The following is a 25,657-nucleotide window of genomic DNA, read 5'->3' on the forward strand; positions in this document are numbered from 1 at the left end:
TATTAATTTAAATCCTATTAATATTGGTAATTATGGGATATTCAGAATGAGATCAATAGACTTTCAAGATAAAGCATTGAAACAGGGTCATCCAGCCCAAGCCCTTGCCACTCAATCACAACCACATGACCAATTAACTTACTAACTCAAGTCTTTGGAATGGGAGAGGAAACCGGAGCACCCAGTGGAAACCCACAGTCACAGAGAGAACACACAAACTCCTTACAGGCAGAGGCAGATTCGAATCTTGGTAACATTACTGTTATGCTACTGTTCTGCTCACCAGTGGAAGAGGAAATGGGAATAATACAGGGGGCGGGGGGGGAGGGTGCGATTTCAAGCCAAGGATCTACCTGCATATTTTATTTTAAATGACAGAAAAGGTTCAGGAATTACTTCTTCACCCTCTTCCTAGCCCAGGGTTAGATGACATTTTAAGCACCATCAGAATTTACTTGCTACCAGTTAACATTTCTGACCAGGAATTAATTGGGGTTCTTTTTATCTTTTTGAAATAGTCACAAGTTATCTTCAAATGAACCAGCTGAAGATAGTTTTTTTTGAAAATAATTAAAAACAGCAAATGATTGTGATCACTTGACAGTTGCTGCACTCGACTACCAATTTATCAGCTGATTCAGCAAAAAAAATGCTTGTTCTAGAGTACCACAGAGTTTTGTGCATTCAGACAAAATATACAACTACATGGTTCAAATGAAAGCAGTGCTTTTGCTTTACACTAATTTCACCAGGAAGCAGATTGCAGAGTAGCATTCCGCCCCCGCCCCCCCCCGCTCCATTCGATCTCCATTGAATCACAACTGTGGATAAGTTATCAGGAGACATAAACATAATTAAATTCTATGGACAGAGACAGCTAGGAATACCTCAAAAAGCCCCTCAACTGTGAATGCTCAAGCACGGAGCCTCATCTCTATCCCACAGCAACCTGTGTGTGACCCAGCGGAGCTACCACTGCATGAACTAAAGCCAACAAGGCTACATGCCAAATGAAATGCATGGGAACAGACAGTAACCCTGATTATGTCCAAAAACTTGGCAGAGAGGATCTTCAGTCATAAATTCACAACGCCAGGAAGAGGAGGATATGACAGAAGACTTTCAATGCCATTAACTTGACGAGAGTAGACAAATCTGATTAGAGTTGTTACTGTGGAGCCACCTTGCTGTCTGCTGCAAGGAGCATTCTCTACCTCTGCTTCCCAGTGTCCAAACTGCTCAATTACTAGTGAGGAGCCCACTTAGAGGGACACAATCTCATTGCAGACTGCATTCAGAGTATCACAGGGAAACAAATCAACAACCATATCCGTACTAGACCTCATGTCAGTCATCAACTGAGGATTGGGAATAATCCATCTTAAATTTGATTGCTTACAGAATTTGTTTGCATTTTCCCCACTGTTGTATGTACACTATAATAAACCAGCAGATCCACAACAGGCCACATTTCAATGTAAATGAATGCTACATTATCGAGAAAAACGCAAGTCAAACTCACATTAATGCCGCAACTCACCTCTAACAAGTTTCCCACGGGGTTAGACCCACTGCTCTGAATCAAGGTCATCTTCAGTCAAACTGCTCTAATGCAGGTGACTTGTTTATATGTAGGTTTACAAGGCCAAGCTCCAAGTCACTTATTCAGTAAAGACAGAACAGGCTGGACTTGGCACGAAAATCCACTCCCCACTATACATTGTTCCTACAATACAAATCAACAAAATGACAGAATTGCACACCATTCCTACTTCTCAGGAGCCACCTTTCAAAGGTGAAATTCACCATGACATGAATGAGATTCTACAGATGCTGGAAATCTAGAGCTACATTTGCAAAATGCTGGAGGAATACAGATCACACAGCATCTTTGAAGAGGAACAATCAATCAACATTTCAAGCCAAGACCCTTCTGTCTGACCTGTTGTATTCCCCCAGCATTTTAAGACCATAAGATATAGGAGCAGAAGTAGGCTATTCAGCCCATCCCGTCTGCTCCACCATTCAATCATGGGCTGATCCAATTCTTCTAGTCTTTTGTGTTTATTGCTCTGAAATTACCATCTCCACTTTGTCAAAACAGTCTTTAGCTATCTAATGCAGCAGTGGTCCCTGCCCTCCTGTGCTTTGCTAAGATATGGACTGCTCAGAATCAAGTTTAACATGACATGTTGTGAAATTTGTTGTTTTGTGAGAGCAGTACAGTGTAACACAAGATAAATTATAACAAGAAACATTTTAAAAATTTAGTGCAAAGAGTGCAAACCCAGTGGTAACGTTGGAGGTTTGGTTCATTATCTGCTCAGAAATCTGATGGAGGGGAAGAAACTGTTCCAAAAATGTTGAATGTGGCAGCAATTGAAGGGGAAGGGGTGAAGGGGATCCTAAATGATGGGATGCCACCTTTTTAAAGCATCACCTTTTGAAGATATTGCTGATGCTGGGGAGGCTAGTGTCCATGATGGAGCTGTCCATGAGGGATTGTATAAAGCTGCAACCCTTTGCAACTTTATACAATCCCTGTGCAGTGGCCCCTCCATACCTGCTCACAGCAGGTATCTGAAAGAATTTAAGAAATACCACCAATAAAGACTGACTTTCACAAAATCCTCCAAAGATAAGTAAAACCAGCATCCTTTTTCAGGCCAACATTCAAGCCCTACTTACACATAGGCAGATCATACATATGCCTGATATCCAAAACAGATACTTTATCCTGAGCTCTAACACTGCAAGATGGGCACACAGGAAAGTACTTAATGGTTGTTTTGAAAATGTTTAACATTCCCAAATTGTGGGAATACCTAGTGCACAAATGCTTCAAATAGAGAAACATCATTTAGATGACATTGGGAATCTTGGGTCAGGTTGTCAGGAGCACAAAAGCTTAGCTTAAGACCAGAAGGAACCAATCACCTCAAACTACCAACTACCCACCTGTGCAAGTCTCCAAGAGATTCTGGAAATGCAAAACCAAAAATCAAAACTGTTAACAAACATCAACTGAATTGCATATTTGGATACAAGAGTCAATAATTACAAAGGTCTTTAGTCAGGACAGAGATGTGATTCTTTTACATAGTGTTCCTTCAAAAAGAAACCAAGACAAAAGATTTAATCCCTATTAGAACGTGACTACTTTAGCCAAGTCATTCAGCTCACACCCCACCCCCCATGTCCCTTACAATCTTCCCTGGAGGGCCACATTGCGATTGTCTGTGCCCAGTGCTGCAAAATAATTCCATTGGATTTACTCAATCTAGTAAGGAACCAAAAGAAAGCAAGTTTGGCATTCTGCATTCCAAATGTTTCTTTTTAAATTGTAAGTAGAGATAGAATTTTGTTTCCTAGCTAGAAGATAAAACTGAAGAGTTGGGGTTGGGTAAAGTGAACAAACTAAATTGAAACAATCTAAACAATTATAGTTGCCTGTGTTACTTCAAAATAACAAAAGCAACAGTTAAAGATATTCAAATCAGGTGTGTAAAAAAAACCAGGGGGATATGCACACTGGACATAGCAATTTACAGCTTCATCTCAGAAATAGATCAAACCATGCATTACTTGTTAAAATATTTCCAACTTTGATAACGCTGCAAAGTTCTCAAAGATACTGGTAGAAATAGAGAAACATTACCACTCACAAATTACCAATGCCAGCCTCTTTATACATTAGAATTTCAGGTCATCAATCTGAAACAGTGCTTCTCAGTACTGACACTTTCGGACCTGTTGACTATTCCTACCATATTTTGCTCTCGGATCATGTTTTCAGTATCAACAATGTCACTTTTTCACATTTCAGCTTTGCAATTGAGAAAGGCAGGGAATCTTTAATTTTGCCGAAAGCCCAGTGGTGAACATCTCAACATACCTGCAGACTTAATTCAGTCCTACGAGCTCTGTCATTGATCTTGGAAGACGGCAATTTCCTCCAAATCAACGAGATGATTTTTCTGTTAATCTTTACATCTCAGCAGGACAACAAAGACTAATCTTGAAAATTTTATTCTTATTTATGAGATACAGCTTGGAGTAGGCCCTTTGACTTACGTTGCCCAACAATATCACAATTTAATCATGACCTAATCATGGGACAATTTACAATGAACAATTAACCTACCAACTGGTAGGTCTTTGAACTGTGGGATGAAACTAGAGCACCCGGTGGAAACCCACACGGTCACGGGGAAAACGCACAAACTCCTTACAAGCACCTTCTACAAAAGTACATCAAGATATAATATGTTTTTAAGTATGAGGCAAACAAACATAATAGACTTGCTTTGAATCAATCCTAATGGCCAAATCCAGGATTGCAAAGAGATGGACAAATTGAGAAGTTTTAACTAGGTTAGCTGAAAATGAATAGAGCTGCCAATGAAGGGGAAAGAGACGGAGCAAAAATGTAATACAATTCAGATATTCATGAGATACTGGGAACCAGCAATTTCCCACTATGGTGTTGTCATTGGATAATCAAACATCTATTTTAAACTATCATAGAATCTGGAGTGTGTACTGTTCTACAATTTCCATGACAACAGGGAATGGAGCACATTTTATAGGATTATGGATCATATCCTTTCTGGAAGGAAGAAAAATGTAGATGTCTGGAAAGCATCACTGCTCCATTAGCCCAAAGAAAACATACAAAGAGCAGTATCATTTTGCCAACTACCTATCCTGACATCATCCAAGTGCAAATTTCCAATAGCACAGTAGATAGATCACACTGCTGCTGCACTGGCTCCAGCAACAGAGTTTGGTGCTGTGAAGTTTGCAAGCTCTCCCTGTAATTGTGGAGGTTTCCCCAGGGTACTCGATTTTCCTCCCCCATCCCAATGATATATTGGTAATTTAACTGACTGCTATAAATTGCCCTAGATTAGGTGGAGGACTGAAGCTGATGGGCATTTGGAAGTTATGGATCAGAGCTGACATGGCCCTAATCGTAGGATGTGAAAATTAATAAAATGCAACATTAACAAAACAAAATGGAAAGCCTAATCAAACCAAGTGAAGGCTAATAAGTAGCTAAGAGGTTATGCAGTTAAAAAAAAAGTCCCAGCACTCAATGCTGACCTGGCTCCACAACCTATAGGTTCACTTTCAAGGACTCTACAACTCATTCTCAGTATTATTTGAACGACACACATATAAGTTGCTGGTGAACGCAGCAGGCCAGACAGCATCTCTAGGAAGAGGTACAGTTGACGTTTCGGGCCGAGACCCTTTGCCAGGACTAACTGAAAGAAGAGCTCAAATCTCTTACTAGCTCTTCTTTCAGTTAGTCCTGACGAAGGGTCTCGGTCCAAAACGTTGACTGTACTTCTTCGTGTTTGGATTATCTGAACGATTTGTCTTTTGCATATTGGTTGTTTGCCAGTCTTTTAGTTATTTACATTTCATAAATTCTGTTGCATTTTTACTTTCCTGTAAATGCCTCCAAGAAAATGAATGTGAAGGCAGTAAATGATGACATACACATACACTACCACATACTTTAATAAATTTACTGACTTTGATTCCATCAGTTAAAGCTGAAGGCAAATGCAGGCAGGCCCTGTTATGAAGGGGTTACGTTTCTAGAAATCCACTGTACCACGATTCTGTAATGCAAATTTCCTGCTGCATTGGACATGTTAGAAGCAGAGATGCGTTCCAACTTTTTCCTCTCAAAGCAGTTTTATCAATGAAAGTGACCAACCGGTGTTATTTAAAAACGCAAACACAAGGAAATCCACAGATGCTGGAAATTCAAGCAACACACACAAAAATGCTGGTGAACGCAGCAGGTCAGGCAGTATCTATAGGAAGAGGTACAGTCGACGTTTTGGGCCGAGACCCTTCCGTCAGGACTAACTGAAAGAAGAGATTTGGAAGTGGGAGGGGGAAGGGGAGATCCAAAATAATAGAAGTCAGGAGGGGGAGGGATGGAGCTAAGAGCTGTATTTAACAAACCAATATTGTGCATGGATGAGGGACAAAACTTATACAAAAAAATTGTCAAATGGTATATTGTTAATTATACAATACTCTAGGGCAATAAATTTTGGCTATGATGTCACTACATCAATTAGGCAGGAAATCATGGCCAAGTCCCTCTTTTGCCTGTATCTCTTCAGTCCCAGGACACGTGAACAGATGCCTCAAAGCAGTAACATGCTCTTTACCTGCAATATATTTTCTTCAATGTATAAGTGTTTGGGAATGGAGATATCAGGGAAAGGAATGAGATTTGAAGATCAGTGTCCATGGGAGAAAGGAGGGGTAGGAGCAATTCAGGAAATAAATGGTTGAAAGCAGAAGCAGAGTAAAGACCGAAGGATTACTGAGTTGGCCATGGCTACTGCAGTTTCCCGAAATGCGCATGAAGGATGCCTCATAGATAAAGAGCATGGCATCAGCGAGACATCAACTCATGTATCCACTGACTGGAAAAGGCATGACAAAAGGAGGGACTCGCCTGAATGAAGGCGAGGTGGTGTACAGGAGCAAGACAGATCAGTGGTGTTGCAACAACACCCTTACACTCAACGCTAGCAAGACCAAGGAATTAATTGTGGACTTCAGGAAGAGAAAGTCAAGTCCTCAAGAGATCAGTGGTGGAAAAGATGAACAGTTTCAGGTTCCTAGGTGTCCACATCTGAAGATCTACTCTGGGCCCAACATATCAATGCAATTACAAAAGGCGGCACCACAGCGGCTATATTTCATTAGGAATTTGAGGCGGCTTGGTACGTTACCAAAGACACTCACAAATTTCTACAGGTGTACTGTGAAAAGCATTCTGTTTTCATCACCGTCTGGTATGGAGGCACCACTGCCCAAGATCAGAAAAAGCTACATGAAGTTGTGAACTTAGCCAGCTCCATCATGGGCACTAGCTTCCTCAGCACACAGGACACATTCAAAAGGAGATGCCTCAAAAAAACAGCATCCATCATTAAGGACCCTCATCACCCAGGACATCCCCTTTTCATTGCTACCATCAAGGAGATTGTGCAGGAGCCTGAAAACACACGTTTTAGCAACAGCCTTACATCTGCCATCAAATTTATGAATGGAGAATGAACCAATGAACACTATTGTATTCTGCACTATTGACTTAATTTTTATTTTAATTTATTATGTACTGCAAAGTACTCTGCTGCAAAACAAACCCCATGACATACATGCAATATTAAACCAGATTCTGACTGCCAAACCACAGGCACTATGATATTATATCCAAGACTTATTGCCCCACAGTATTGAGTGACGAAAATAAAAATTGCCAAAATTTATTCATCCTGCATTCCCCCCCCCCCCCGGTGACTCAGTGGATTTTATTCTGTTTTAAAATTTTGGGTCATGATGTACAAATCTATAGAAGGCCAAGTTCTGTAACTTTAAGTAGCAGCAATGCAGGGTCGCCTATATTGGGAATAGGAACTGATGGCAAATGAATCAAAACAAAGGACATTGGAGGACAACTGATCCATCTTCTCCACTTGGCCATTCATTTCAATGTTATTCTTTATTGTATTAATCAAAGAAACAGGATAGACAATGAGACAGTTGCTTCCATCCTCAACTAGGAAGAGACCTACAATGAGCATAAAATGTAAACTGAACAGCTTGCATCTTTAGGCAAATGACAAATGAACAATTCTACTTCACATCTACAAAATGTTCCATAGGCACCAACAGCAGGCCAATTTCACTTACACTAATCATCTTGAACAGATGATTGCTCTGGACATGGCCATGGATGCTAACAGCATAAATTGCTGCATGAAGGCTTGTGCATTTCCACTAGCCAAGCCTCTTCCAATAAAACTATAACACTATCTAATCTAGCAGCCTGGATTTATAGTATTCAGTAAAAGAGAATGCCATTAAGCATCAACCATTCACTAATAACATGCTTCCCAGTTAAATGATTGTATGATTGTGCAGCAGATGTTATTCCTGTTCATTCAATGAATCCTTGGTGGGTGGGTGGGGGAGAAGAGAAGGGAGGAGGAGAGAAAAGGAGAAAACAGGTCACAGTTGTATCAAAGGAAAAATCTTGTAATTAAAAGGATGGCCTGGGATTAACATGGCAATTTACATGCCCCTTTTAGAATGTCCTCAAGTACAGGAATCATATACTTAATCCAAGCATTTTAGCCAACCTTGCATTTACTTGTAAATCACTAACTATTACTCAGGGAAATTTTCTTGATTGAAATACTTAGTTATTTTATCAAAAATCCTCTATTGAATTCATTAGGAAGTGAAATAAAATATTGCAGATACTGGAATTTGAAATTCATCTTGAGTCTCAACCTTGGTCCAAACATCACGTTTCCTGCCAAGCTGGAAATATCTTTGAAATTAGCAACATTTATAGTCAGCACTATAATACAGTAAACAAGCCCTTCAGCTAATCTAGTTAATGTCAAACTATTATTCTGCCTCATCCCATCGACCAGCACCTGAACCATAACCCTTCACACTCCTCCCATCTATGTACCTATCAAATTTCTCTTAAATATTGAAATCAAAGTTGCATCAATCAACTTTATCACTTTAGAGCAAAAAAGTTGAACTACTTTTTAAATTGGTTCTAGTTCTAATAAAACCAATTTCTGGTCCAAAGCAACCCCTGGATATGACAATTTAATTTACCACGCTGTGTATGATAGGTGCTCAGAACAGCATCTTACATTAACATCCTGGATGGCTTAGTGAGTAATTGCCTCAAATGTATTAAACAAGTCACAAACTTAAGCATCAGACACAATCCAAGTTTATAAAGTTAACGGATTTCCAGTACAGCAGCAGTTACATTGCTACTTTGAAACTCAGTGCCCAATCAAAGGAAATGAGTCAGAAACATGACAAGGTTTCTTCCCTTTAATCCTATATAGACTAATGAAATCTGATCAAAATTTAAAAGTCCAAATCTTTTGGATTCAAACAAACAGATTCATAAATGCACATGTGGTGTTGTCCATTGTGCCCTACGATGACAGGAAACCTGTGCAGGGTAAGTTTTTAAAGTGGAAAAGCCCATTGCACTGGAGCAGTTCCACTCTCGACCTCAGATGTCCAGCTCCAGTGGCAGGAACAACTGTCACAAATCGGTGTCTTCCTTGGGTGCAGTGGATGACCACGACGTCTTCTCTACCTTGTCATGCCCTTAGCTCTCCATGAAGTGTTGAAGAACCACCTTCCTGGCCATTGGATCTCTCCCGCCCAGTCCACCAGAGCTGACTTCACATGCTGGGACAGACAGGTTCCTAAGCTTACCAGGGTACGAGGCCATGGCCTACTCTCACCTGCTTTAGCCAACCTATCAAAGTGTTCCAGGGTGTGGCCTGTCTCATGCGAACTGCTACTTGGAGCCACAGGTGAGAGCCAAGTGTCCAGTGGGGTTCAAAGACAAGTTAGCTGCCCCAGAATAAATGTGACAGGCTCCTTCACCGGAGGTGCTACTCCTCCCTGTACATTATAGCAATTATCTACACAAATATATAATGGATGCTGCAGCACAAAATTCTGCTGCTGTGCTCTGATTTTGCTTCAATATGCAATTTGATTTTAACAGAGAAGAGAAAATCTACAGATGATAGAAATGAAGTAGTACACACAAAATGCTGGAGGAACTGGTTGTAACAGCATCTTAAAAATAAGGATTTCAAATTCTGAAAATCCTCGCAATTCAAGGTTGTACAGCTTATATATTCTGTGATAAGAAATGAATCTTGAATCTAATCTTAAACAGGCAAGTTTAAAATATTTAAAACTTCACACTTTTCTAATTGAACTTTCTTACTCAAGGTTGGATGCCACAATAATGATGTAGCAAACCTGGGCTGCTTTTATCAAGAGGCACTGTTAATAGCAATTCTTAAATTTTCTTACTCAAACTATTTAATTCCTTTAGAAAAAAATAATTGTGCTATTCTACTGTGCCTATACAAAAATGAAACAACTGCAATGAGGTTTATCCAAATTCCATGTTTTAGTTTATATCAATGACTTTTGTATTACCAAATTAGCTTTTGAAAACATTCCTCTTCATTTGTATCCTAGTGTCAATGAGGAACAGTTCCACAAGCAAGCACATCCATAAAGTCCCTTATTCAACTGGTATTTTTAATACACAAGCTTCAGCACTGAAGATCAAATTCCAATTCTTAAGACAGCTAAAGGTTTGATCACATTTTCACATCTTTTCACCAACCCTACCAGAGTGCAAAATTGAAGTATTTCCTTCCATAAACTCACAACTACTTGCCAGATACATTTTTAACTTGTGTTATGAACCAGCAGCAATAGAGATGAATTTGAGTTGGGTTTTTATAAAATAAACAATGACATTTATTAACCTCTACTCAAAAAAAAAACATGGAACAGTAAACGAACGATTAACTTAAACTGATGTTAACAGCGTTATGCGTCTATAGTTATCAAACAGTCGAACTTAAAGACAATACTTAACAGATCTTATTTAACCACAGTCTTAAGGTGGTAATTTAATGAGTTCAAATGATTCCTGAAATATTCGAGAGGAGAGACTTCCCAAACCAGCTTTGGCCCAGTCGCCGAAGCAAAGATGTCACTGCTGACGCAGCTCCCAGCCGAAATGTCTTGTCCGAAGTTATGGCGCAGAATACGATTTCTCAAAGTAACTGACCTTTCAACAAAGTGATCATCACACGATACCCAAACTGTGTCAGGGTTAACAAAACATGCATGCCACGTACGGACGGTTCCAAGTGTCAGTCACACCCATATGGCGCCGAATGCCACTGGTTAACCCCAATCCTTTTGGGTTTGTTCAGAGCTGGGGATTCTTCACTCACTTTTTTCTTCTCTGATGACCTACCTACCAACGGTGGACTCCCAACAAAACAAACTACACAACAACTACTTCTTCGAGGTTTCCCCTTATATACCAGTTGGAACATGCCATCACGTGACATCACATCACCCCACTATCACAAGACAATTACATATTCCAATGGCACGAGACCATTACATGATTCCAATAGCATAAGATTACATCATATTCACGAGATACTCACGGGACTTGTTAAATAGTATGAAATATCCAGCTATTCCTAAGTAAGCAGCCTACTATCTTAAGGTTGGAACATGCATAATTCAGCCAATCTGTGAAGTCATCAACTGCCAAGCTCACCCGGAACCTATGAAGCACGAACATATACCCAAGTACTACAATCGTCCATGGAAACACGTAATCAAAGATCAAATTCAAAGTTAACATCTGCATTATCACAACTGTATATAATCCCCCAAACTAGTAAAAATAATTTTCAAACATTCAATTGACCACGTGTACTTAGATTCACATTCTACTTAAAATTTAACAAACTCCTATAATTTTCTAAGCCAGCCGTACAATTTTAATAAGAAATCTGAATGACAAAATTATAAAACAGCAACTATATTTAAAAAGTGTATGGACATACTTTTATTGTAACAAATGGTTAACTTGAACATTCGAACAAATTCATCTGCAACTCTGAGACATACAAATTCAACTACATGGTTACATCTGGGATGTGCAACAAGATTTCACAATATATACAATTTCCATTGCCAACATTGATTTTTAACAGCATCTTGAAATACGAAATACTGAAAGGAATGAACACTTTACCTTCCACAAGTTTTAAGAATAAAGAAACCGAATTGTTCAAGGTTCAAATGTTACATGTAGCAATATTACAGCTTGATTTATACTGTGGGAATTCCTTGTTATGCTCATTATCAAACCAAGCATTTTGTTTGTATTGCAGGTACTTACGTTGTCCTCAACAGAACTGAAATTCCTAATTGTCTTCATAGGAAAATATCAATTTTAGAAAAACAATTTTCTAACTTTTATTTCAACTACATAATGTATCACTATTTACACAAATCCCTCCTTTAAACCCAGAATCATCTGACCAATTGTGTATCATAGAGCACCTCAAAACTGCTAATTATCACACTGATAATCAGAAATGAATGCCAAAGGATGTAGGCAGGTGGCTTTTTGGCCAAGTAGGAGTTACATTTTCACAACTAAATTACATTTCACTGATATTTTGTTTTAATTAGTTGGTTTAGTAGTAGTTAACAGCTGAACATATTCCCAAATTACCAACATCTTCATTTATAAGTCTACACAACAGACATGACAACAGTAAAAGCAGTGTTGATTCTGTCAAAAGTACAAACGGTACATTAGATAAGATTTATTTGGAAATATTTCAGGAAACAGCACGCAATTGAAAACTTTACAAATATTTAGAGGATCAGGCAAATTTGGACCTTTGATCACCATGGCATTCTCGCCCAATATTCAAATCCGATGTAGATTAGTGAATGACAATGATTAATAAACACATCATTGCTGGATGATATATGGACCTCAGCATGTTCCTTATTACAGTACATTCCATTCTGGCTATAGCATAAAGCTCATGTTAAATTAGTGATCAAATATTTCAATGCTATGTCATGCTAAACTAATCCCTCCCCAAAGAGAATCCAAAGGGGTATACTTTTAAGGGGAATGACCACAGGGGAACACAGCACTCACTGCTTATTCACCTTAGTTTTGGTAGTCACCGAGCTATCTGAAGCCTGCATCTTGGGCGTCACCACCTTGGTAACAACCTCATCTGAGGCTTTCAGACACTCAAAAGCAGCAAGAGGCACATGAGAATAAAAGAGGAAAGTCCATGGGCACTGGCCTCATTAAGGAGGCATCCAACATTCAGGACCCTCACTATCAAGGACATGCCCTCTTTTCATTATACAATCAGGGAGACTGAGGACCCACACTCAACATTTTAAGAACTGCTTCTTCCCATCTGCCAGATTTCTGAATGGACCATGAACACTACCTCACTATTTTGCTTTTTTGGCACTACTTTTTCTTTTTTTAAAAACTATGCATTGTACTACACTGCCACCACAAAACAATTTTCACTATGTTAGGGATAAGAAACCCAATTCTGATTCCCAGGAATTAGTTTAATTTAATGGAAGCCTAAAAGAGGCACATTTGCAAATGTTAAAAATTGATTGGTAATTAGCTAATTAACAGCCATTAAAAAGTTAGGATCAAGCAGAGCTGTTATTTTGAATCAGTTTTAGAATGGGACAAAGGCTTTTTCTTGAGGGTAGCTCTTTAAAAAGAATACAGGGAGAAGGCACATGTAAAAGGTAGGGTTTTATTTTGTGGCTGTAAATAGTTTTTGAATCAGTGTACGCAGAATGGTAGTAAGACAATGGAATGCTTCTCCTGTAAGAGGTGGAAAGTCAGGGAATCACTCACTGTCTCCCTGCCGACTACATCTATAGACCGGGTCAAGGATATGGAACTGAGCTGACCTGGTTGCTACTGCTGAGATTACTGCCAGAATCCAGAGTTATTAACACATCAGGAAACCAGGCTTGTAAAATACAATCACTGCAAGTACCATTCTATAAGGCAACGTTCACTGACACTAGGAACATTTCCTGTAAAGTCCAGATCTTCATGAAACAGCTCTATAAAAAAATCTTCAAATCAAGGTCTCCTCACTCAGAGGAGTGGGTTTCATCAACTTGCAGCCTTCAAGATTCAATGTTCAAAAATTTTGCAAATCAATGATTGTTGGCATTTTCTAGGCAGCAAAATCAACCTCAATTGCTTTTCTTCATTTGACCTATTAAGCAAAAATTTCTACCAATTTATTTTATCCCACCCTCTGGCCTGTAACGTACAGGCATTTCATATTTCCCATCTTCTTCATTACCCATGCCTGATTTCTTTCCCCCGTTCTGATGAAACATCTTCCCAGATATTGACTTCCCTGCTCAACAGTTTCAGTAGTTTCTTTTTATTCTAGATCTCCAAAATTCATACTACTTGCGTTTTAGAATGGGCCAACTGTGTGCCTCTAATTGTGCATCTCAAATCAAGAACTCCATGGAATGATAAAAGAATGCATGTTCATACTACAATAATACTTTTTTTAAGGGTTGCTTACCCAGTTCAAATGCCCTTAATTGTATTGAATTGTCACTTTTTATGACCCAAAAATCAAGAACTGTATCAGAATAGTAATTCAATTTACTTTGCTAAATATTGAATAAAAACTCCATAAGCTCCTGATAAACAAAACTAGATGGAAATTAGTGATTAAAAAACATTGCCATCTAGCTTCTCCCCCGAATGCTGCTTTCTGCCATTTTTGAGTATCTGTTGACATGCCAAGTCTCTTCAAACTCAACTCCTAATAAAGTATAGCCAATGTCTTGCCTTCTTTATAACAACATTGATATGTTGGGACCAGGTTAGATCCTCAGAGATCCTGACACCCAGGAACTTGAAGTTGTTCACTCTCCACTTCTGATCCTTCTATGAGATTGGTATGTGTTCCTTTGTCTTACCCTTCCTGAAGTCCACAATCAACTCTTTCGTCTTACTGACATTGAGTGCCAGGGTGTTGCTGTGGCACCATTCCATTAGTTGGCACATCTCACTCCAGTATACCCTCTCGTCACCACCAAGATTCTACCAACAATGCTCTACCAAATGCTCTTCACCTGATGGTAATGATGCTCTTCCACAGTAAAATAATTTGCCAGTTCAATCAATACACAAAAAAAAAACAACTGCAGATGCTGTTGGAAGGTCAAAAATCCTATGCAAGGAGAAAGTTAACATTTTGGGTTCAGGACCTTTGTCAAAACAGAAAAGATAGCAGTTACATCTATAAAAGTTTCTTAGATTTTACATATCACGTGGAATCTTCACAAACTCCAAAGTAGAGGCACTGCCATGCTTTCTTCATAATTGCACTTGCTTGCTGGGCCCAGGACAAGTCATTGCTGCTAAAGGACATTCTACCAGTTATAAAATACAGGTGTTCAATGTACTTTTTCCAGCTTGAACCATGAAAAATTAAACAATGTGCTCAATAGACACAAAAAAGTAAAATTGATGTTATTAGTATAGACAGATTGCATTTGTCTATTATTGTGACTTAGATGAAGATCAGACAACATTTTACGAGTAATTAACGTGGAAAACCAGGTAATTGCAAAGGTTCACAAACTTTTTCTTGCAATTAAGTGCTACAGGACGACAGTCATTGAGGCATGCTACCACGTTCTTCTTAGACACTGAGTTAAGTGAAGTTTGCTTGAAGAAGCACGTGGGTACCTTAGACTGAAGTGACAGAGTAAACACTCCACCTAGTTGATCAGCACAGGTTTTTAGTACTTGGCCAGGTAGCCCATCTGGGTTCACCTTCCTGAAGGCTGCTTTCAAGTCGACCTTCGACATAGTCACACAATCATTATGGGTCAATGAAGTTTGTGATGTTTCTTCCAAGTTTCGATAGTCAAACTGAGCACAGAAGGCACTGAGCTCATCAGGAAGCGAAGCTCTGCTATCACCAATGCCACGGGATTTAACTTTGAGGTGACAATATCAAAGCCCCATTGCAACTGTCAAGCATCCCTCATTGATTCAAGTTTAGTCTCGACTTGCCATGAGATGGCTTTCCAAAGATCCTATCTAGAACTTCTTGATAACTCATCTTCAATGCCTCTGATCTGGCTGTCAGCAGATTGCTGATTTCATGGTTCATCCAGGGTTTCTGACTGGGGAAGACAATGATTTTGTGGGGACACACTTGTCTATAATGGTTTTAATAAAGTCCATGATTTGCTGACAATACAACCATTGTTGGTAGAATCTCGGTGGTGACGAGAGGGTGTACAGGAGTGAGATATGCCAACTAGTGGAATGGTGCCACAGCAACAACCTGGCACTCAACATCAGTAAGACGAAAGAGCTGATTGTGGACTTCAGGAAGGGTAAGACGAAAGAACACATACCAATCCTCAGGGGGATCAGAAGTGGAAAGAGTGAACAGCTGCAAGTTCCTGGGTGTCAAGATCTGAGGATCTAACCTGGTCCCAACATATCAATGTTGTCATAAAGGCGGCAAGACAGTGGCTATACTTTATTAGGAGTTTGAAGAGATTTGGCATGTCAACAAAAACACTCAAAAACCTCTATAGTTGTATCATGGAGAGCACTCTGACAGGCTGCATCACTGTCTGGTGTGGAGGGGCTACTACACAGGACCGAAAGCTGCAGGAGAAGGTTGTAAATTAGTCAGTTCCATCTTGGGTACTAGCCTACAAAGTACCCAGGACATCTTTAGGGAGCGATGTCTCAGAAAGGCAGTGTCCATTATCAAGCACCTCCAGCACCCAGTGCATGCCCTTTTCTCACTGTTACCATCAGGTAGGAGGTACAGAAGCCTGAAGGCACACACTCAGCGATTCAGGAACAGCTTCTTCCCCTCTGCCATCCGATTCCTAAATGCATATTGAACCTTTGGACACTACCTCACTTTTTCTTTTAAAAAATATATACAGTATTTCTGGTTTTTGCATTTTTTAACTATTCAATATGTGTAATTGATTTACTTATTATGTTCTATTTTATTATTTCTCTCTGCTAGATTATGTATTGCATTGAACTGCTAATAAATCCGATTCTGACAACCATGACACATTTAATCAGATCCACATAAGTCCTTGAATACAGCCCAGTCTACTGACTCGAAGCAATCCTGTGGCCACTCCTCTGCCTCCCATAAACATCTGTTGTCCTAATCTCACAGGAGGTTTGCTCTTTAGGACTTGCCTGTATGCAGGTTGGAGAAGAACAGGCAAGTGATCAGATTTCCCAAAATTCCATCTGGGCATGGAACAGTAAGCATTCCTTAACTTAGTATATCAGTGGTCTAATGTGCTGAGATCTCTGATGCTATGGGTTATATGCTGAAGGTAATCGGGAAGGTTTTCTTCAAACAACCCTCAAATATGACTTGAAATCCATTGGGATGAACTGTTTATTTGGAGACAGCGTCATGCAGTATCTCAAGTTCTTGATCCTAGTCGGCCACTATGTAAACAGCAGTCAAGATTATGGAGAATTCTCTGGGTAAATAGAATGGACAGCATTTGACCGTCAAGGTCGAGAAAACCACACCATCAGAGAACCACTGAGAACTTATCATGAAACACACCTCCACCTTTTGCCTTTTCTGAATCAACAATTTAGACCATACTGTAAATCGAGAAGGCTTAAGGTCTAATCGCCATATCTGATGCGCTGGAAGAAAGCCACATCTCGCTCAAGCATAAAACGCAACAATCTCTCATTTCCCTCCAACAGATCAACCCTGCCTTCAACTCAATTGTTTTCTAGCAACTGCACATTTGCTGACAAGATGCTGAATTGAGGGGTCTCATCCCTCTGCATTTTCAGCCTGGCTGGGAGTCGCATCCTAACCCCATCTCCACCGCCTCCATTCTGGTTACGGCTATGAACTTTCATTAGCTTAAAGGTACCGTACCTGCCTGGTCTGCTTAGTCCTTCAGACGATAGTGAAATCTGCAGATCATTAAGCTGATTTAAAAGTACATTGCTTCAAGGGAAATCACATGGGCAGGTTGCAGACTAATTCAAGAGGCATATTTAGAAGCATGGTACTTTGCCCGCAGAACATTGCAGTGCTTCACCGACACAATCGGCAAGGTAAGCATGCAGTTTTAGAAAAGTTCTTAGCAAATTAATGAAGTACATATGTCACTATATACAACTTTGAGATTAGTTCTCTTTTGAGCACTCAGTAAATCCAAGAACAATAAAATCAATGGAATGACAAGCTTAAACACCCAAAGAGGACAAGCTGGAGTCGATCACTTTCTCATGGAACAGGAGTCACAAAAAAAGCCATTGGAAGGCAAATTGCTGACCTCAAAGGACAGTAATGAACCAGTTATTTTCACTCCAGTGCTGGGTAGTATCTCTCAAGGTAGTACAAGCGATATTTATTATAATAAACTTACTATAAAGTTTGAGGTAGCATACTTCATGATCATTTTGTCCACTTTCTCTAGCTGATTTCCATGTAGATTTATTCACGCCTCTGGATCACCGATCCAATAAAAAAAAATGACTACGATGTTGTTTTTCTTATTGTTTTGTTTCAATGCTGCATTAGATTCAAATTAACAATTCTTCTTTACACTTGTGTACTGGAAATGACATTACACAATCTTGAATGTCATTATGACATTAATTTGACAGGGTGGAGGTATTGGCAAAATTTGGAACAAAGATTAAACCAAGTCAAATCTTCCAAAATAACCAGAATTCTATAGGATGATTAACCAAAGTCCTTGGAAATATTGCAAGACGTCGGCTTTAAGTTAACTGATTTAGTGTGTGGCTGCCTGCATGGGGGAGGGATACAAGGTCCAGATATAATCTCAAGTCAGAGTCTGGGCAGCCAGTGTAACCGTTGCAGGGAAAGGGAACAAATTAACTGCGCTATATCTCAATACTATAAATTGGGTAGCACAGTAATGTAGTGGATAGCACAACACTTTGCAGCACAGGCAACCCAGGTTCAATTGCTGCTGTTACCTGTAAGGAGTTTGTACATTCTCCCCATGATCGCGTGAGTTTCCTCCAGGTGCTCCAGTTTCCTTCCACAGTCCAAGGATAAACTAATTGGGAAGTTGACTGGTCATTGTAAAGTGTCCAGTGATTAGGCTACGATTAAAATCGCTGGACAGTGTTGCTCAAAAGCACAGAAGAGCCTATTCCACATTATCTCAATAAATAATAAAAAATAAAAGGCATTTTATTGGTGGTAATGGTTGAATAGCTTATCAATATTCATTGGAGAGATTCATTCAAGAATTACTAATTTGACAAACAATGCTTTAATCCATTAATGATCCCATTACAGGTGTGCATTTTTTTTAATCCATGGAGCAAACCTGTGCAATATACTCGGTGTTGGCTCACTAGCAGCTCATGCAATTATAACACTTCCCCATTTCTAAATTTCAAACCCCTTACAATAAAAGTTAATTTGCTTTTTCAAACACCTGCTAACATTTTGCATAGATCCATCTACATTTTGCTCATCTGGAGTTTTTCTACATTTTAGGTTCCTCATACCAAAAAAAAACCTTAGAATTTTGCACTTTCCTAATCTGAACTCAATTAGCCTATTTGCTCAAACTACCTATATCTCCTGCAGACCCCAAATCTCATCGCAACATGCCTTCCCACCTAGTAGAGATGACAAGATGAAAAAGACAAACATCTCATAATCCAGCATTGTGCTAGACTTGCAGATTTTCCAAGCAATTAGGCATTTCTCCTATTAATACACAAACACAATAATTTCACTTTAAAACATTAGGTTATGGTATAATGAACTGAGTTTAGAGTGAGTGGGAAAGACTGTATATCAGCAGCCCAGCTGCACATCTACACACCTTCCTGACCCAGAACTCATTTCAGCCACTATCCAGCCCATATTCCTGACTTGATCCCAGCCACATTCAAGACCACAGGCTTCAAACTGCACAGCCTGCTTGCATTCAGGATTCTGAGCTCTCGTTCCAGAATCTCCAATCAAATAACTATTACTGGAGTTTCACTGTACCCTGAATCATCACTTCAAACCATTTAAAGTCATAATTCAGGACTTGAATTGAAATACGTTCTTCAGTGATTTGAATCTGGAGGAGAGAAAATGTGAAAAGCAATACATACAATGAGAGCCTCAATACTGAATAGATACTAGCTTATGAATTGCTAATGGAAGAGAAACCTTGTAACTGAGAGGATTTCATATTCTATTAGAACATCTGAAATCCCAGTGACACAACAAGGCTATTTTTGGTATGGATATTTGCTGTGCTTAATATGCTAAAATGAATGTATTTTCATGTAAATAAATTTATGTAGCCCAGCCAATTTAATTGGGAATAAAACAGCCATGTCAGCTCACCCAATTTCCAAACGTGCCAAACTTCCCAGAATACACCATACAGTATTGAAAACAAAGTCAGTCCCTTACTTTCTTTGCTTTGCACTTAAACTCCCAAGCTTACTCCTGCCTCAGCAAGGACCTGGACCCATTGCAATTTGCCTATCGTCACAATAGGTCAATGGCAGATGCAATTCCCATGGCTCTCCACACAGCTTTAGACCACCTAGACAACACCTACGTCAGGATGCTGTTCATCGACTATAGCTCAGCATTTAATACCATCATTCCCCCAATCCTAATTGAGAAGTTGCAGAACCTGGGCCTCTGTACCTCCCTCTGTAAATGGATCCTCAACTTCCTAAGCAGAAGATCATAGTCTGTGCAGGTTGGTGATAACATATCTTCTTCGCTGACGATCAGCACTGGCCCACCTCAAGGGTGTGTGTTTAACCCACGGCTCTACTCTGTATACACATGACTGTGGCTAGGAATAGATCAAATACCATCTACAAATTTGCTGACGATACAACCAATGTTGGTAGAATCTCAGGTGGTGACGAGAGGGCATACAGGAGTGAGATATGCCAACTAGTGGAATGGTGCTGCAGCAACAACCTGGCACTCAAAGTCAGTAAGACGAAAGCTGATTGTGGCCTTCAGGAAGGGCAGGATGAAAGAACACATACCAATCCTCAGAGGGATCAAAAGTGGAGAGAATGAGCAACTTCAAGTTCCTGGGTGTCAGGATCTAACCTGGTCCCAACATAATGATGTAGTCATAAAGGTGGCAAGACAGCAGCTATACTTTATTAGGAGTTTGAAGAGATTTGGCATGTCAACAAATACACTCAAAAACTTCTGTAGTTGTACCGTGGAGAGAATTCTGACAGGCTGCATCACTGTCTGGTATAGAGGGGCTACAGTGATGCAGTTTAAGGGAATGAGGGATTCTCAAGATTCCTGTAAACAATGGATTCAGTACTGACTATGTCTGTGACTGCAGTGTGTTTTAATAATGTCTCACAGCTGCTTTCTTTGGAGCAAGATAAGGGTTAAAGTTTGCCCAGATCTACATCAAATGTCTCTGGGCTTTTCACACCTTTTGTTTTTGACAAAAAGCAGTACCTGATGGAAATTAGACAGAACATTCCTTTCTTAATTAAAGCATAAATTTGACAGATGTTCTTATCTTTGTAATTAAGTTGTGGCTCCAGCAAACCAGGTAGGACATTCTTTTCTTTAATTAAGGTGACTGGAGTGTCTAACAAATTGATTGTACTTTTGTATCAATAGTCCATTGACTTGACCCGAATGGTTATCAAACTGATTGTCCTTTTGTATCGGTGGCCTTATAACTTCCGACATCGGGCAGTGAACCTGCAGAACCGCCGGGGAGATGAGAAAGGGTCTCTCCCTGATGTCGGGTCCAAATTCACTTGTCGGCTGAGCTCGAAGAAATAAACGGGTGAAAAGATAAGTAACATTCCTTTTGTGCTATCGTTATTTGATCTAGCAAAGTTACATTTACAACAGCACAGGACCGAAAGTAAATCTAGTCAGCTCCATCTTGGGCACTGGCCAACAAAGTACCCAGGACATCTTTAGGGAGCAGTGTATCAAAAAAAATGCAGCATCCATTATTAAGGACCTCCAGCACCCAGGGCATACCCTTTTCTCACCATTACCATCAGGTAGGGGGTACAGAAGCCTGAAGGCACACACTCAGCAAATCCAGAACAGCTTCTTCCCTTCTGCCATCCGATTCCTAAATGGACATTGAAGCTTTGGGCACTACCACACTTTTTTTTTTTAAATACAGTATTTCTGTTTTTGCACATTTTTTTAATAATCTATTGTTATGAACCAGCAGCAACAGAGATGAACTTGAGTTGAGTTTTTATAAAATAAACAACGACATTTATTAACCTCTACTCGAAAAACATGGAACAGTAAACAAACGATTAACTTAAATGGATGTTAACAGTGTTATGCATCTATAGTTATCAAACAATTGAACTTAAAGACAATTCTTAACAAATCTTATTTGAGCACAGTCTTAAGGTGGTAATTTAATAAGTCCAAATGATTCCTGAAATATTCGAAAGGAGAGACTTCCCAAACTAGCTCCCAAACGCAACTCCCAGCCGAAATGCCTTGTCCGAAGTTATGACGCAGAATACAATTTCTCAAAGTAAATGACTTTTCAACAAAATGATCATCACACAATACCCAAACCGTGTCAGACAAAATGTGCGTGCCACGTATGGACAGTTCCAAATGTCAGTCACACCCGTAATGCGCTAAATTGGGTTAACCCCAATCCTTTTGGGGTTCGTTCGGAGCTGGGGATTCTTCACTCTCACTTTGTTCTTCTCCGATGGCGTAACTACCAACAGTGGACTTCCAACAAAACGAACTACGCAACAATTGTAGTTTCCCCTTGAACTGCTGCTGCTAAGTTAATAAATTTTATGTTACATGCCGGTGATAATAAACCTGATTCTGAAATGAATCAGCCCTAGGAGATCTTAGTACAAGGAGCACAAGAACCATTCTATAAACTTTACAGGCACCCCAGTTGCCACTATACCATGGTAACCCTCCCAGTGTTATTTTAATTCTATGATAATGTGGCAAATGAAAAAGAACATCTATGCCTCAGTTTAACATCTTAAGTTTAGATAAGTATATGGATGGGAGGGGTCAAAGAGGATTATGGTCCAGCTGTGCCTTGATAGGACTAAGCAGGATCAGTTTGGCATAGATTAGATGGGCCAAAAGGCCTGTTTCTGTTCTTGTACTACTGTAATTATAATTGATCCTATACAATAAGACATCTTTCATTGATTACAAAGTTCTATTCAAATGTCTGATTGGGTTTCAATCAATTATTGGGCAAGTTATAGAATCAGAGAGTAATACAGCACAAAGCGTCAGCCCAATCACACCACACTGACCACAATGCACACCCAGCTCAGCTCAAGTTCCTGCATTTTGCCCATATCCCTCTAAGCACCATCCCTCCATGTACCTGTACATGTGCTTCTTAGAGGCAACTCTCCCCATATACTCACCACCCTCTGCATGAAAAAAGTTGCCCCTCGTGCATCATAAATCCTTCCCCTCTCCCCTAAACCCAAGTCACCTACTCATTCCCCCCCCCCACACACAATTTGGACTCCCCTATTCTGAGGAAAAGACTTGCCATCCATTTTATCTATGCCTCTTATAATTTTTAAAGACTTCTGTAAGGTCACCCCTCAATCAAAAAGTTCAAAATAAATTTGTTATCAAAGTACATAATACAAAATACAATACCTTGAGGTTCATTTTCTTGAACTTACAGGAAAAAATGTAATTTTATGAACTATACATAAAGAATGATAAACAACCAATGTGCAAAAGACAAACTGCAAATAAAACTAATACTGAGGACTTGAGTTGTAAAGAATCCTTGAAAGTCAACCTGTAGGTGGTAGAATCAATTCAGAGTAGTGATAATGAAGTTATCCACACTGGTTCAGAAACTCGATGGTTGAAGGGTAATAACTGTTCATGATCCTCGGTGTGCAATCCAAGGCTTCTGTATCTCCTGCCCAACAACAGCAGCAGAGCATGGCCTGGACCGGCAGAGGTCCTTGATGATGAATGTCAATTTCTGTGACAGTGCTTCATGTAAATGTACTCATGGTAGGGAGTGCTTTGCCTGTGATAGACTGGGCTGTATCCACCACATTCCTGGAAAATGGTGTTTCCATAGGATAATCATTGTATCTATAGATGTTTGCTAAAGTTTCTAGTGATATGCCAAATCTACACGAACTTCTCAAAGTCAAGGCACTATTGTGCCTTCTTTGTGAAGACACTAATATCAGAGGATCTGTGCTTGGACCAGCACATTAACGACAAGGAATTTAAAGCTATGACTTCCAGCTTTTTCCTCCTGTGGTACAATCTCCTACATTCCTACACAAAGCCTAGCCAATCTTTCCCTATAACTTGGGCCCTCTGGTCTTGGTACCATCCTGCACTCTTTCCAGTTTAAGTATGTCTTTGCTATATTAGGATGACTAACACTGTACACAATGCTCCAAGTACAGCCTCAAGCAAGATCCTGTTCTACCTCCATCTACGTGGTTGCAGATGAGACCACTACAGTGGTACAACTTAATTAACATGAGAGCAAATACAGGAAAAAGATACAGCCTCGAGTAACACAATAACAATCTTCCCCTCAACATCAGAAAAGGAAGATTTTATCATCGTTTTGAGGAAGGGGGCAATGCACATGATCCCATTTACATCCATGCTGAGGTCATGCGGTTTAAAAGCTTTAAGTTCTTGGTCGTGAACATCACTAATGACCTGCCCTGGTAAAATCATGTGGACACCATGGCAAAGTAAGCTTACCACCACCTCTACTTCTTAAGACATTCAAGAAATTTGATATGTCCCCTTTGACCCTCACTAAGTTTTACAGATGCACCACAGAAAACATCCCATCCCGATACATCGCAGTTTGGTATGGCAACTGCTCTGTTTGAGACCGCAAGAAACTGCAAAGGGTTGTGAACACAGCTCTGCATATTAAGAAACCAGCCTCCCCTCCATTGATTGTCTATACTTCTCACTACCTTAGTAAAGCAGGCAAAATAATCAAAGATCCCACCCAACCCAAACATTCCTATTTCCCCCTCCCATTGTGCAGAAAGTACAAAAGCTTGAAATCCTTAACCAGACTAAAAGTCAGCTTTTATCCCCCTTATAGACTATGGGGTTCCCCTGTACAATAATATGGATTCTTCGCTTCAGTCTACCTCATTATAGCTTTGCACCTTATTGTCTGCCTATGCTGCTGGCTCTAACTATAACACTATATTCTGTTATTGTTTGCCCTTGCACTACCTCAAATAACTAATGAAATGATCTGTACGGGTGGCATGCAGAACAGTTATTATTGTACAGGTGACAATAATAAACCAAATTTAATTTACTGTATCAATGGTGTACACAAATTAGTTCCACTACCACAAAACTGACTACTTTGATTACAAACACAGTCATACAAATATAACAGTGTGGAAAGTGCTGGCAGTTCATTACTCAAGCTGCGTTAAGTTCAATTTCTTTTGCAAAACAGTACTCAATTTGGCAACACATAATGGGCTTTGTAATGAAAATACTGTGAATGCTTAAAAACAGTGGATAAATAAAAAGTGCTGAAATGCTGTACAGCGTCCTTGCAAAAAAATATTGAGTTATTTTATCAAATGCGAGAATTCTACTGTTTTCTTCCCTCATGTGCCACCTACCAATTCCCTTGAGAGAAAACTAATTCCCATCACCTGCCTGAGAAAGAAAAATTAAGGATATTATTTACAGCTAAAACCCACAATCTACCTAATGCTTGTGTGCTATGCATACTAGTGATTTATCAGGTCACCTAAAAACATTAACGCATAGTAAAATCCCGTATTCTCAGATTTAATCCATTTCTTAAATCCCAGTTATTTCAAAAATATTAAAACTAACATATTAGCTGGCATCTATCTGCCAGTTTATAACAGATATCCATTCAATGGAATAAATGGAACAAGCTACATTCCCAGAGGGCATACTGTCTGATAAAGCATCATCTATTGTACTCGTTAAATCCTAAAGTTATAATACTGAAATGTAATAAAAGATCCACTGAGATACACAACTAAATATTACCAGTTGTCAGAATATGCCCAGTTTAATTAAATTTAAATACATCAATGTACATCTATTCC

General features: G+C 39.5%; 1 protein-coding gene across 3 annotated transcripts in view; it reads right to left on the reverse strand.

Moving 5' to 3' along the window:
* pias1b (protein inhibitor of activated STAT, 1b) overlaps nucleotides 1–25,657 on the reverse strand; it is a 224,412-nt gene that overhangs the window by 175,058 nt on the left and 23,697 nt on the right. The gene's annotated exons all lie outside the window — the stretch shown is intronic.

The sequence above is a fragment of the Mobula hypostoma genome, chromosome 13 (genome assembly GCF_963921235.1).
Source record: "Mobula hypostoma chromosome 13, sMobHyp1.1, whole genome shotgun sequence".
Classification (NCBI taxonomy): Eukaryota; Metazoa; Chordata; class Chondrichthyes; order Myliobatiformes; family Myliobatidae; genus Mobula; species Mobula hypostoma.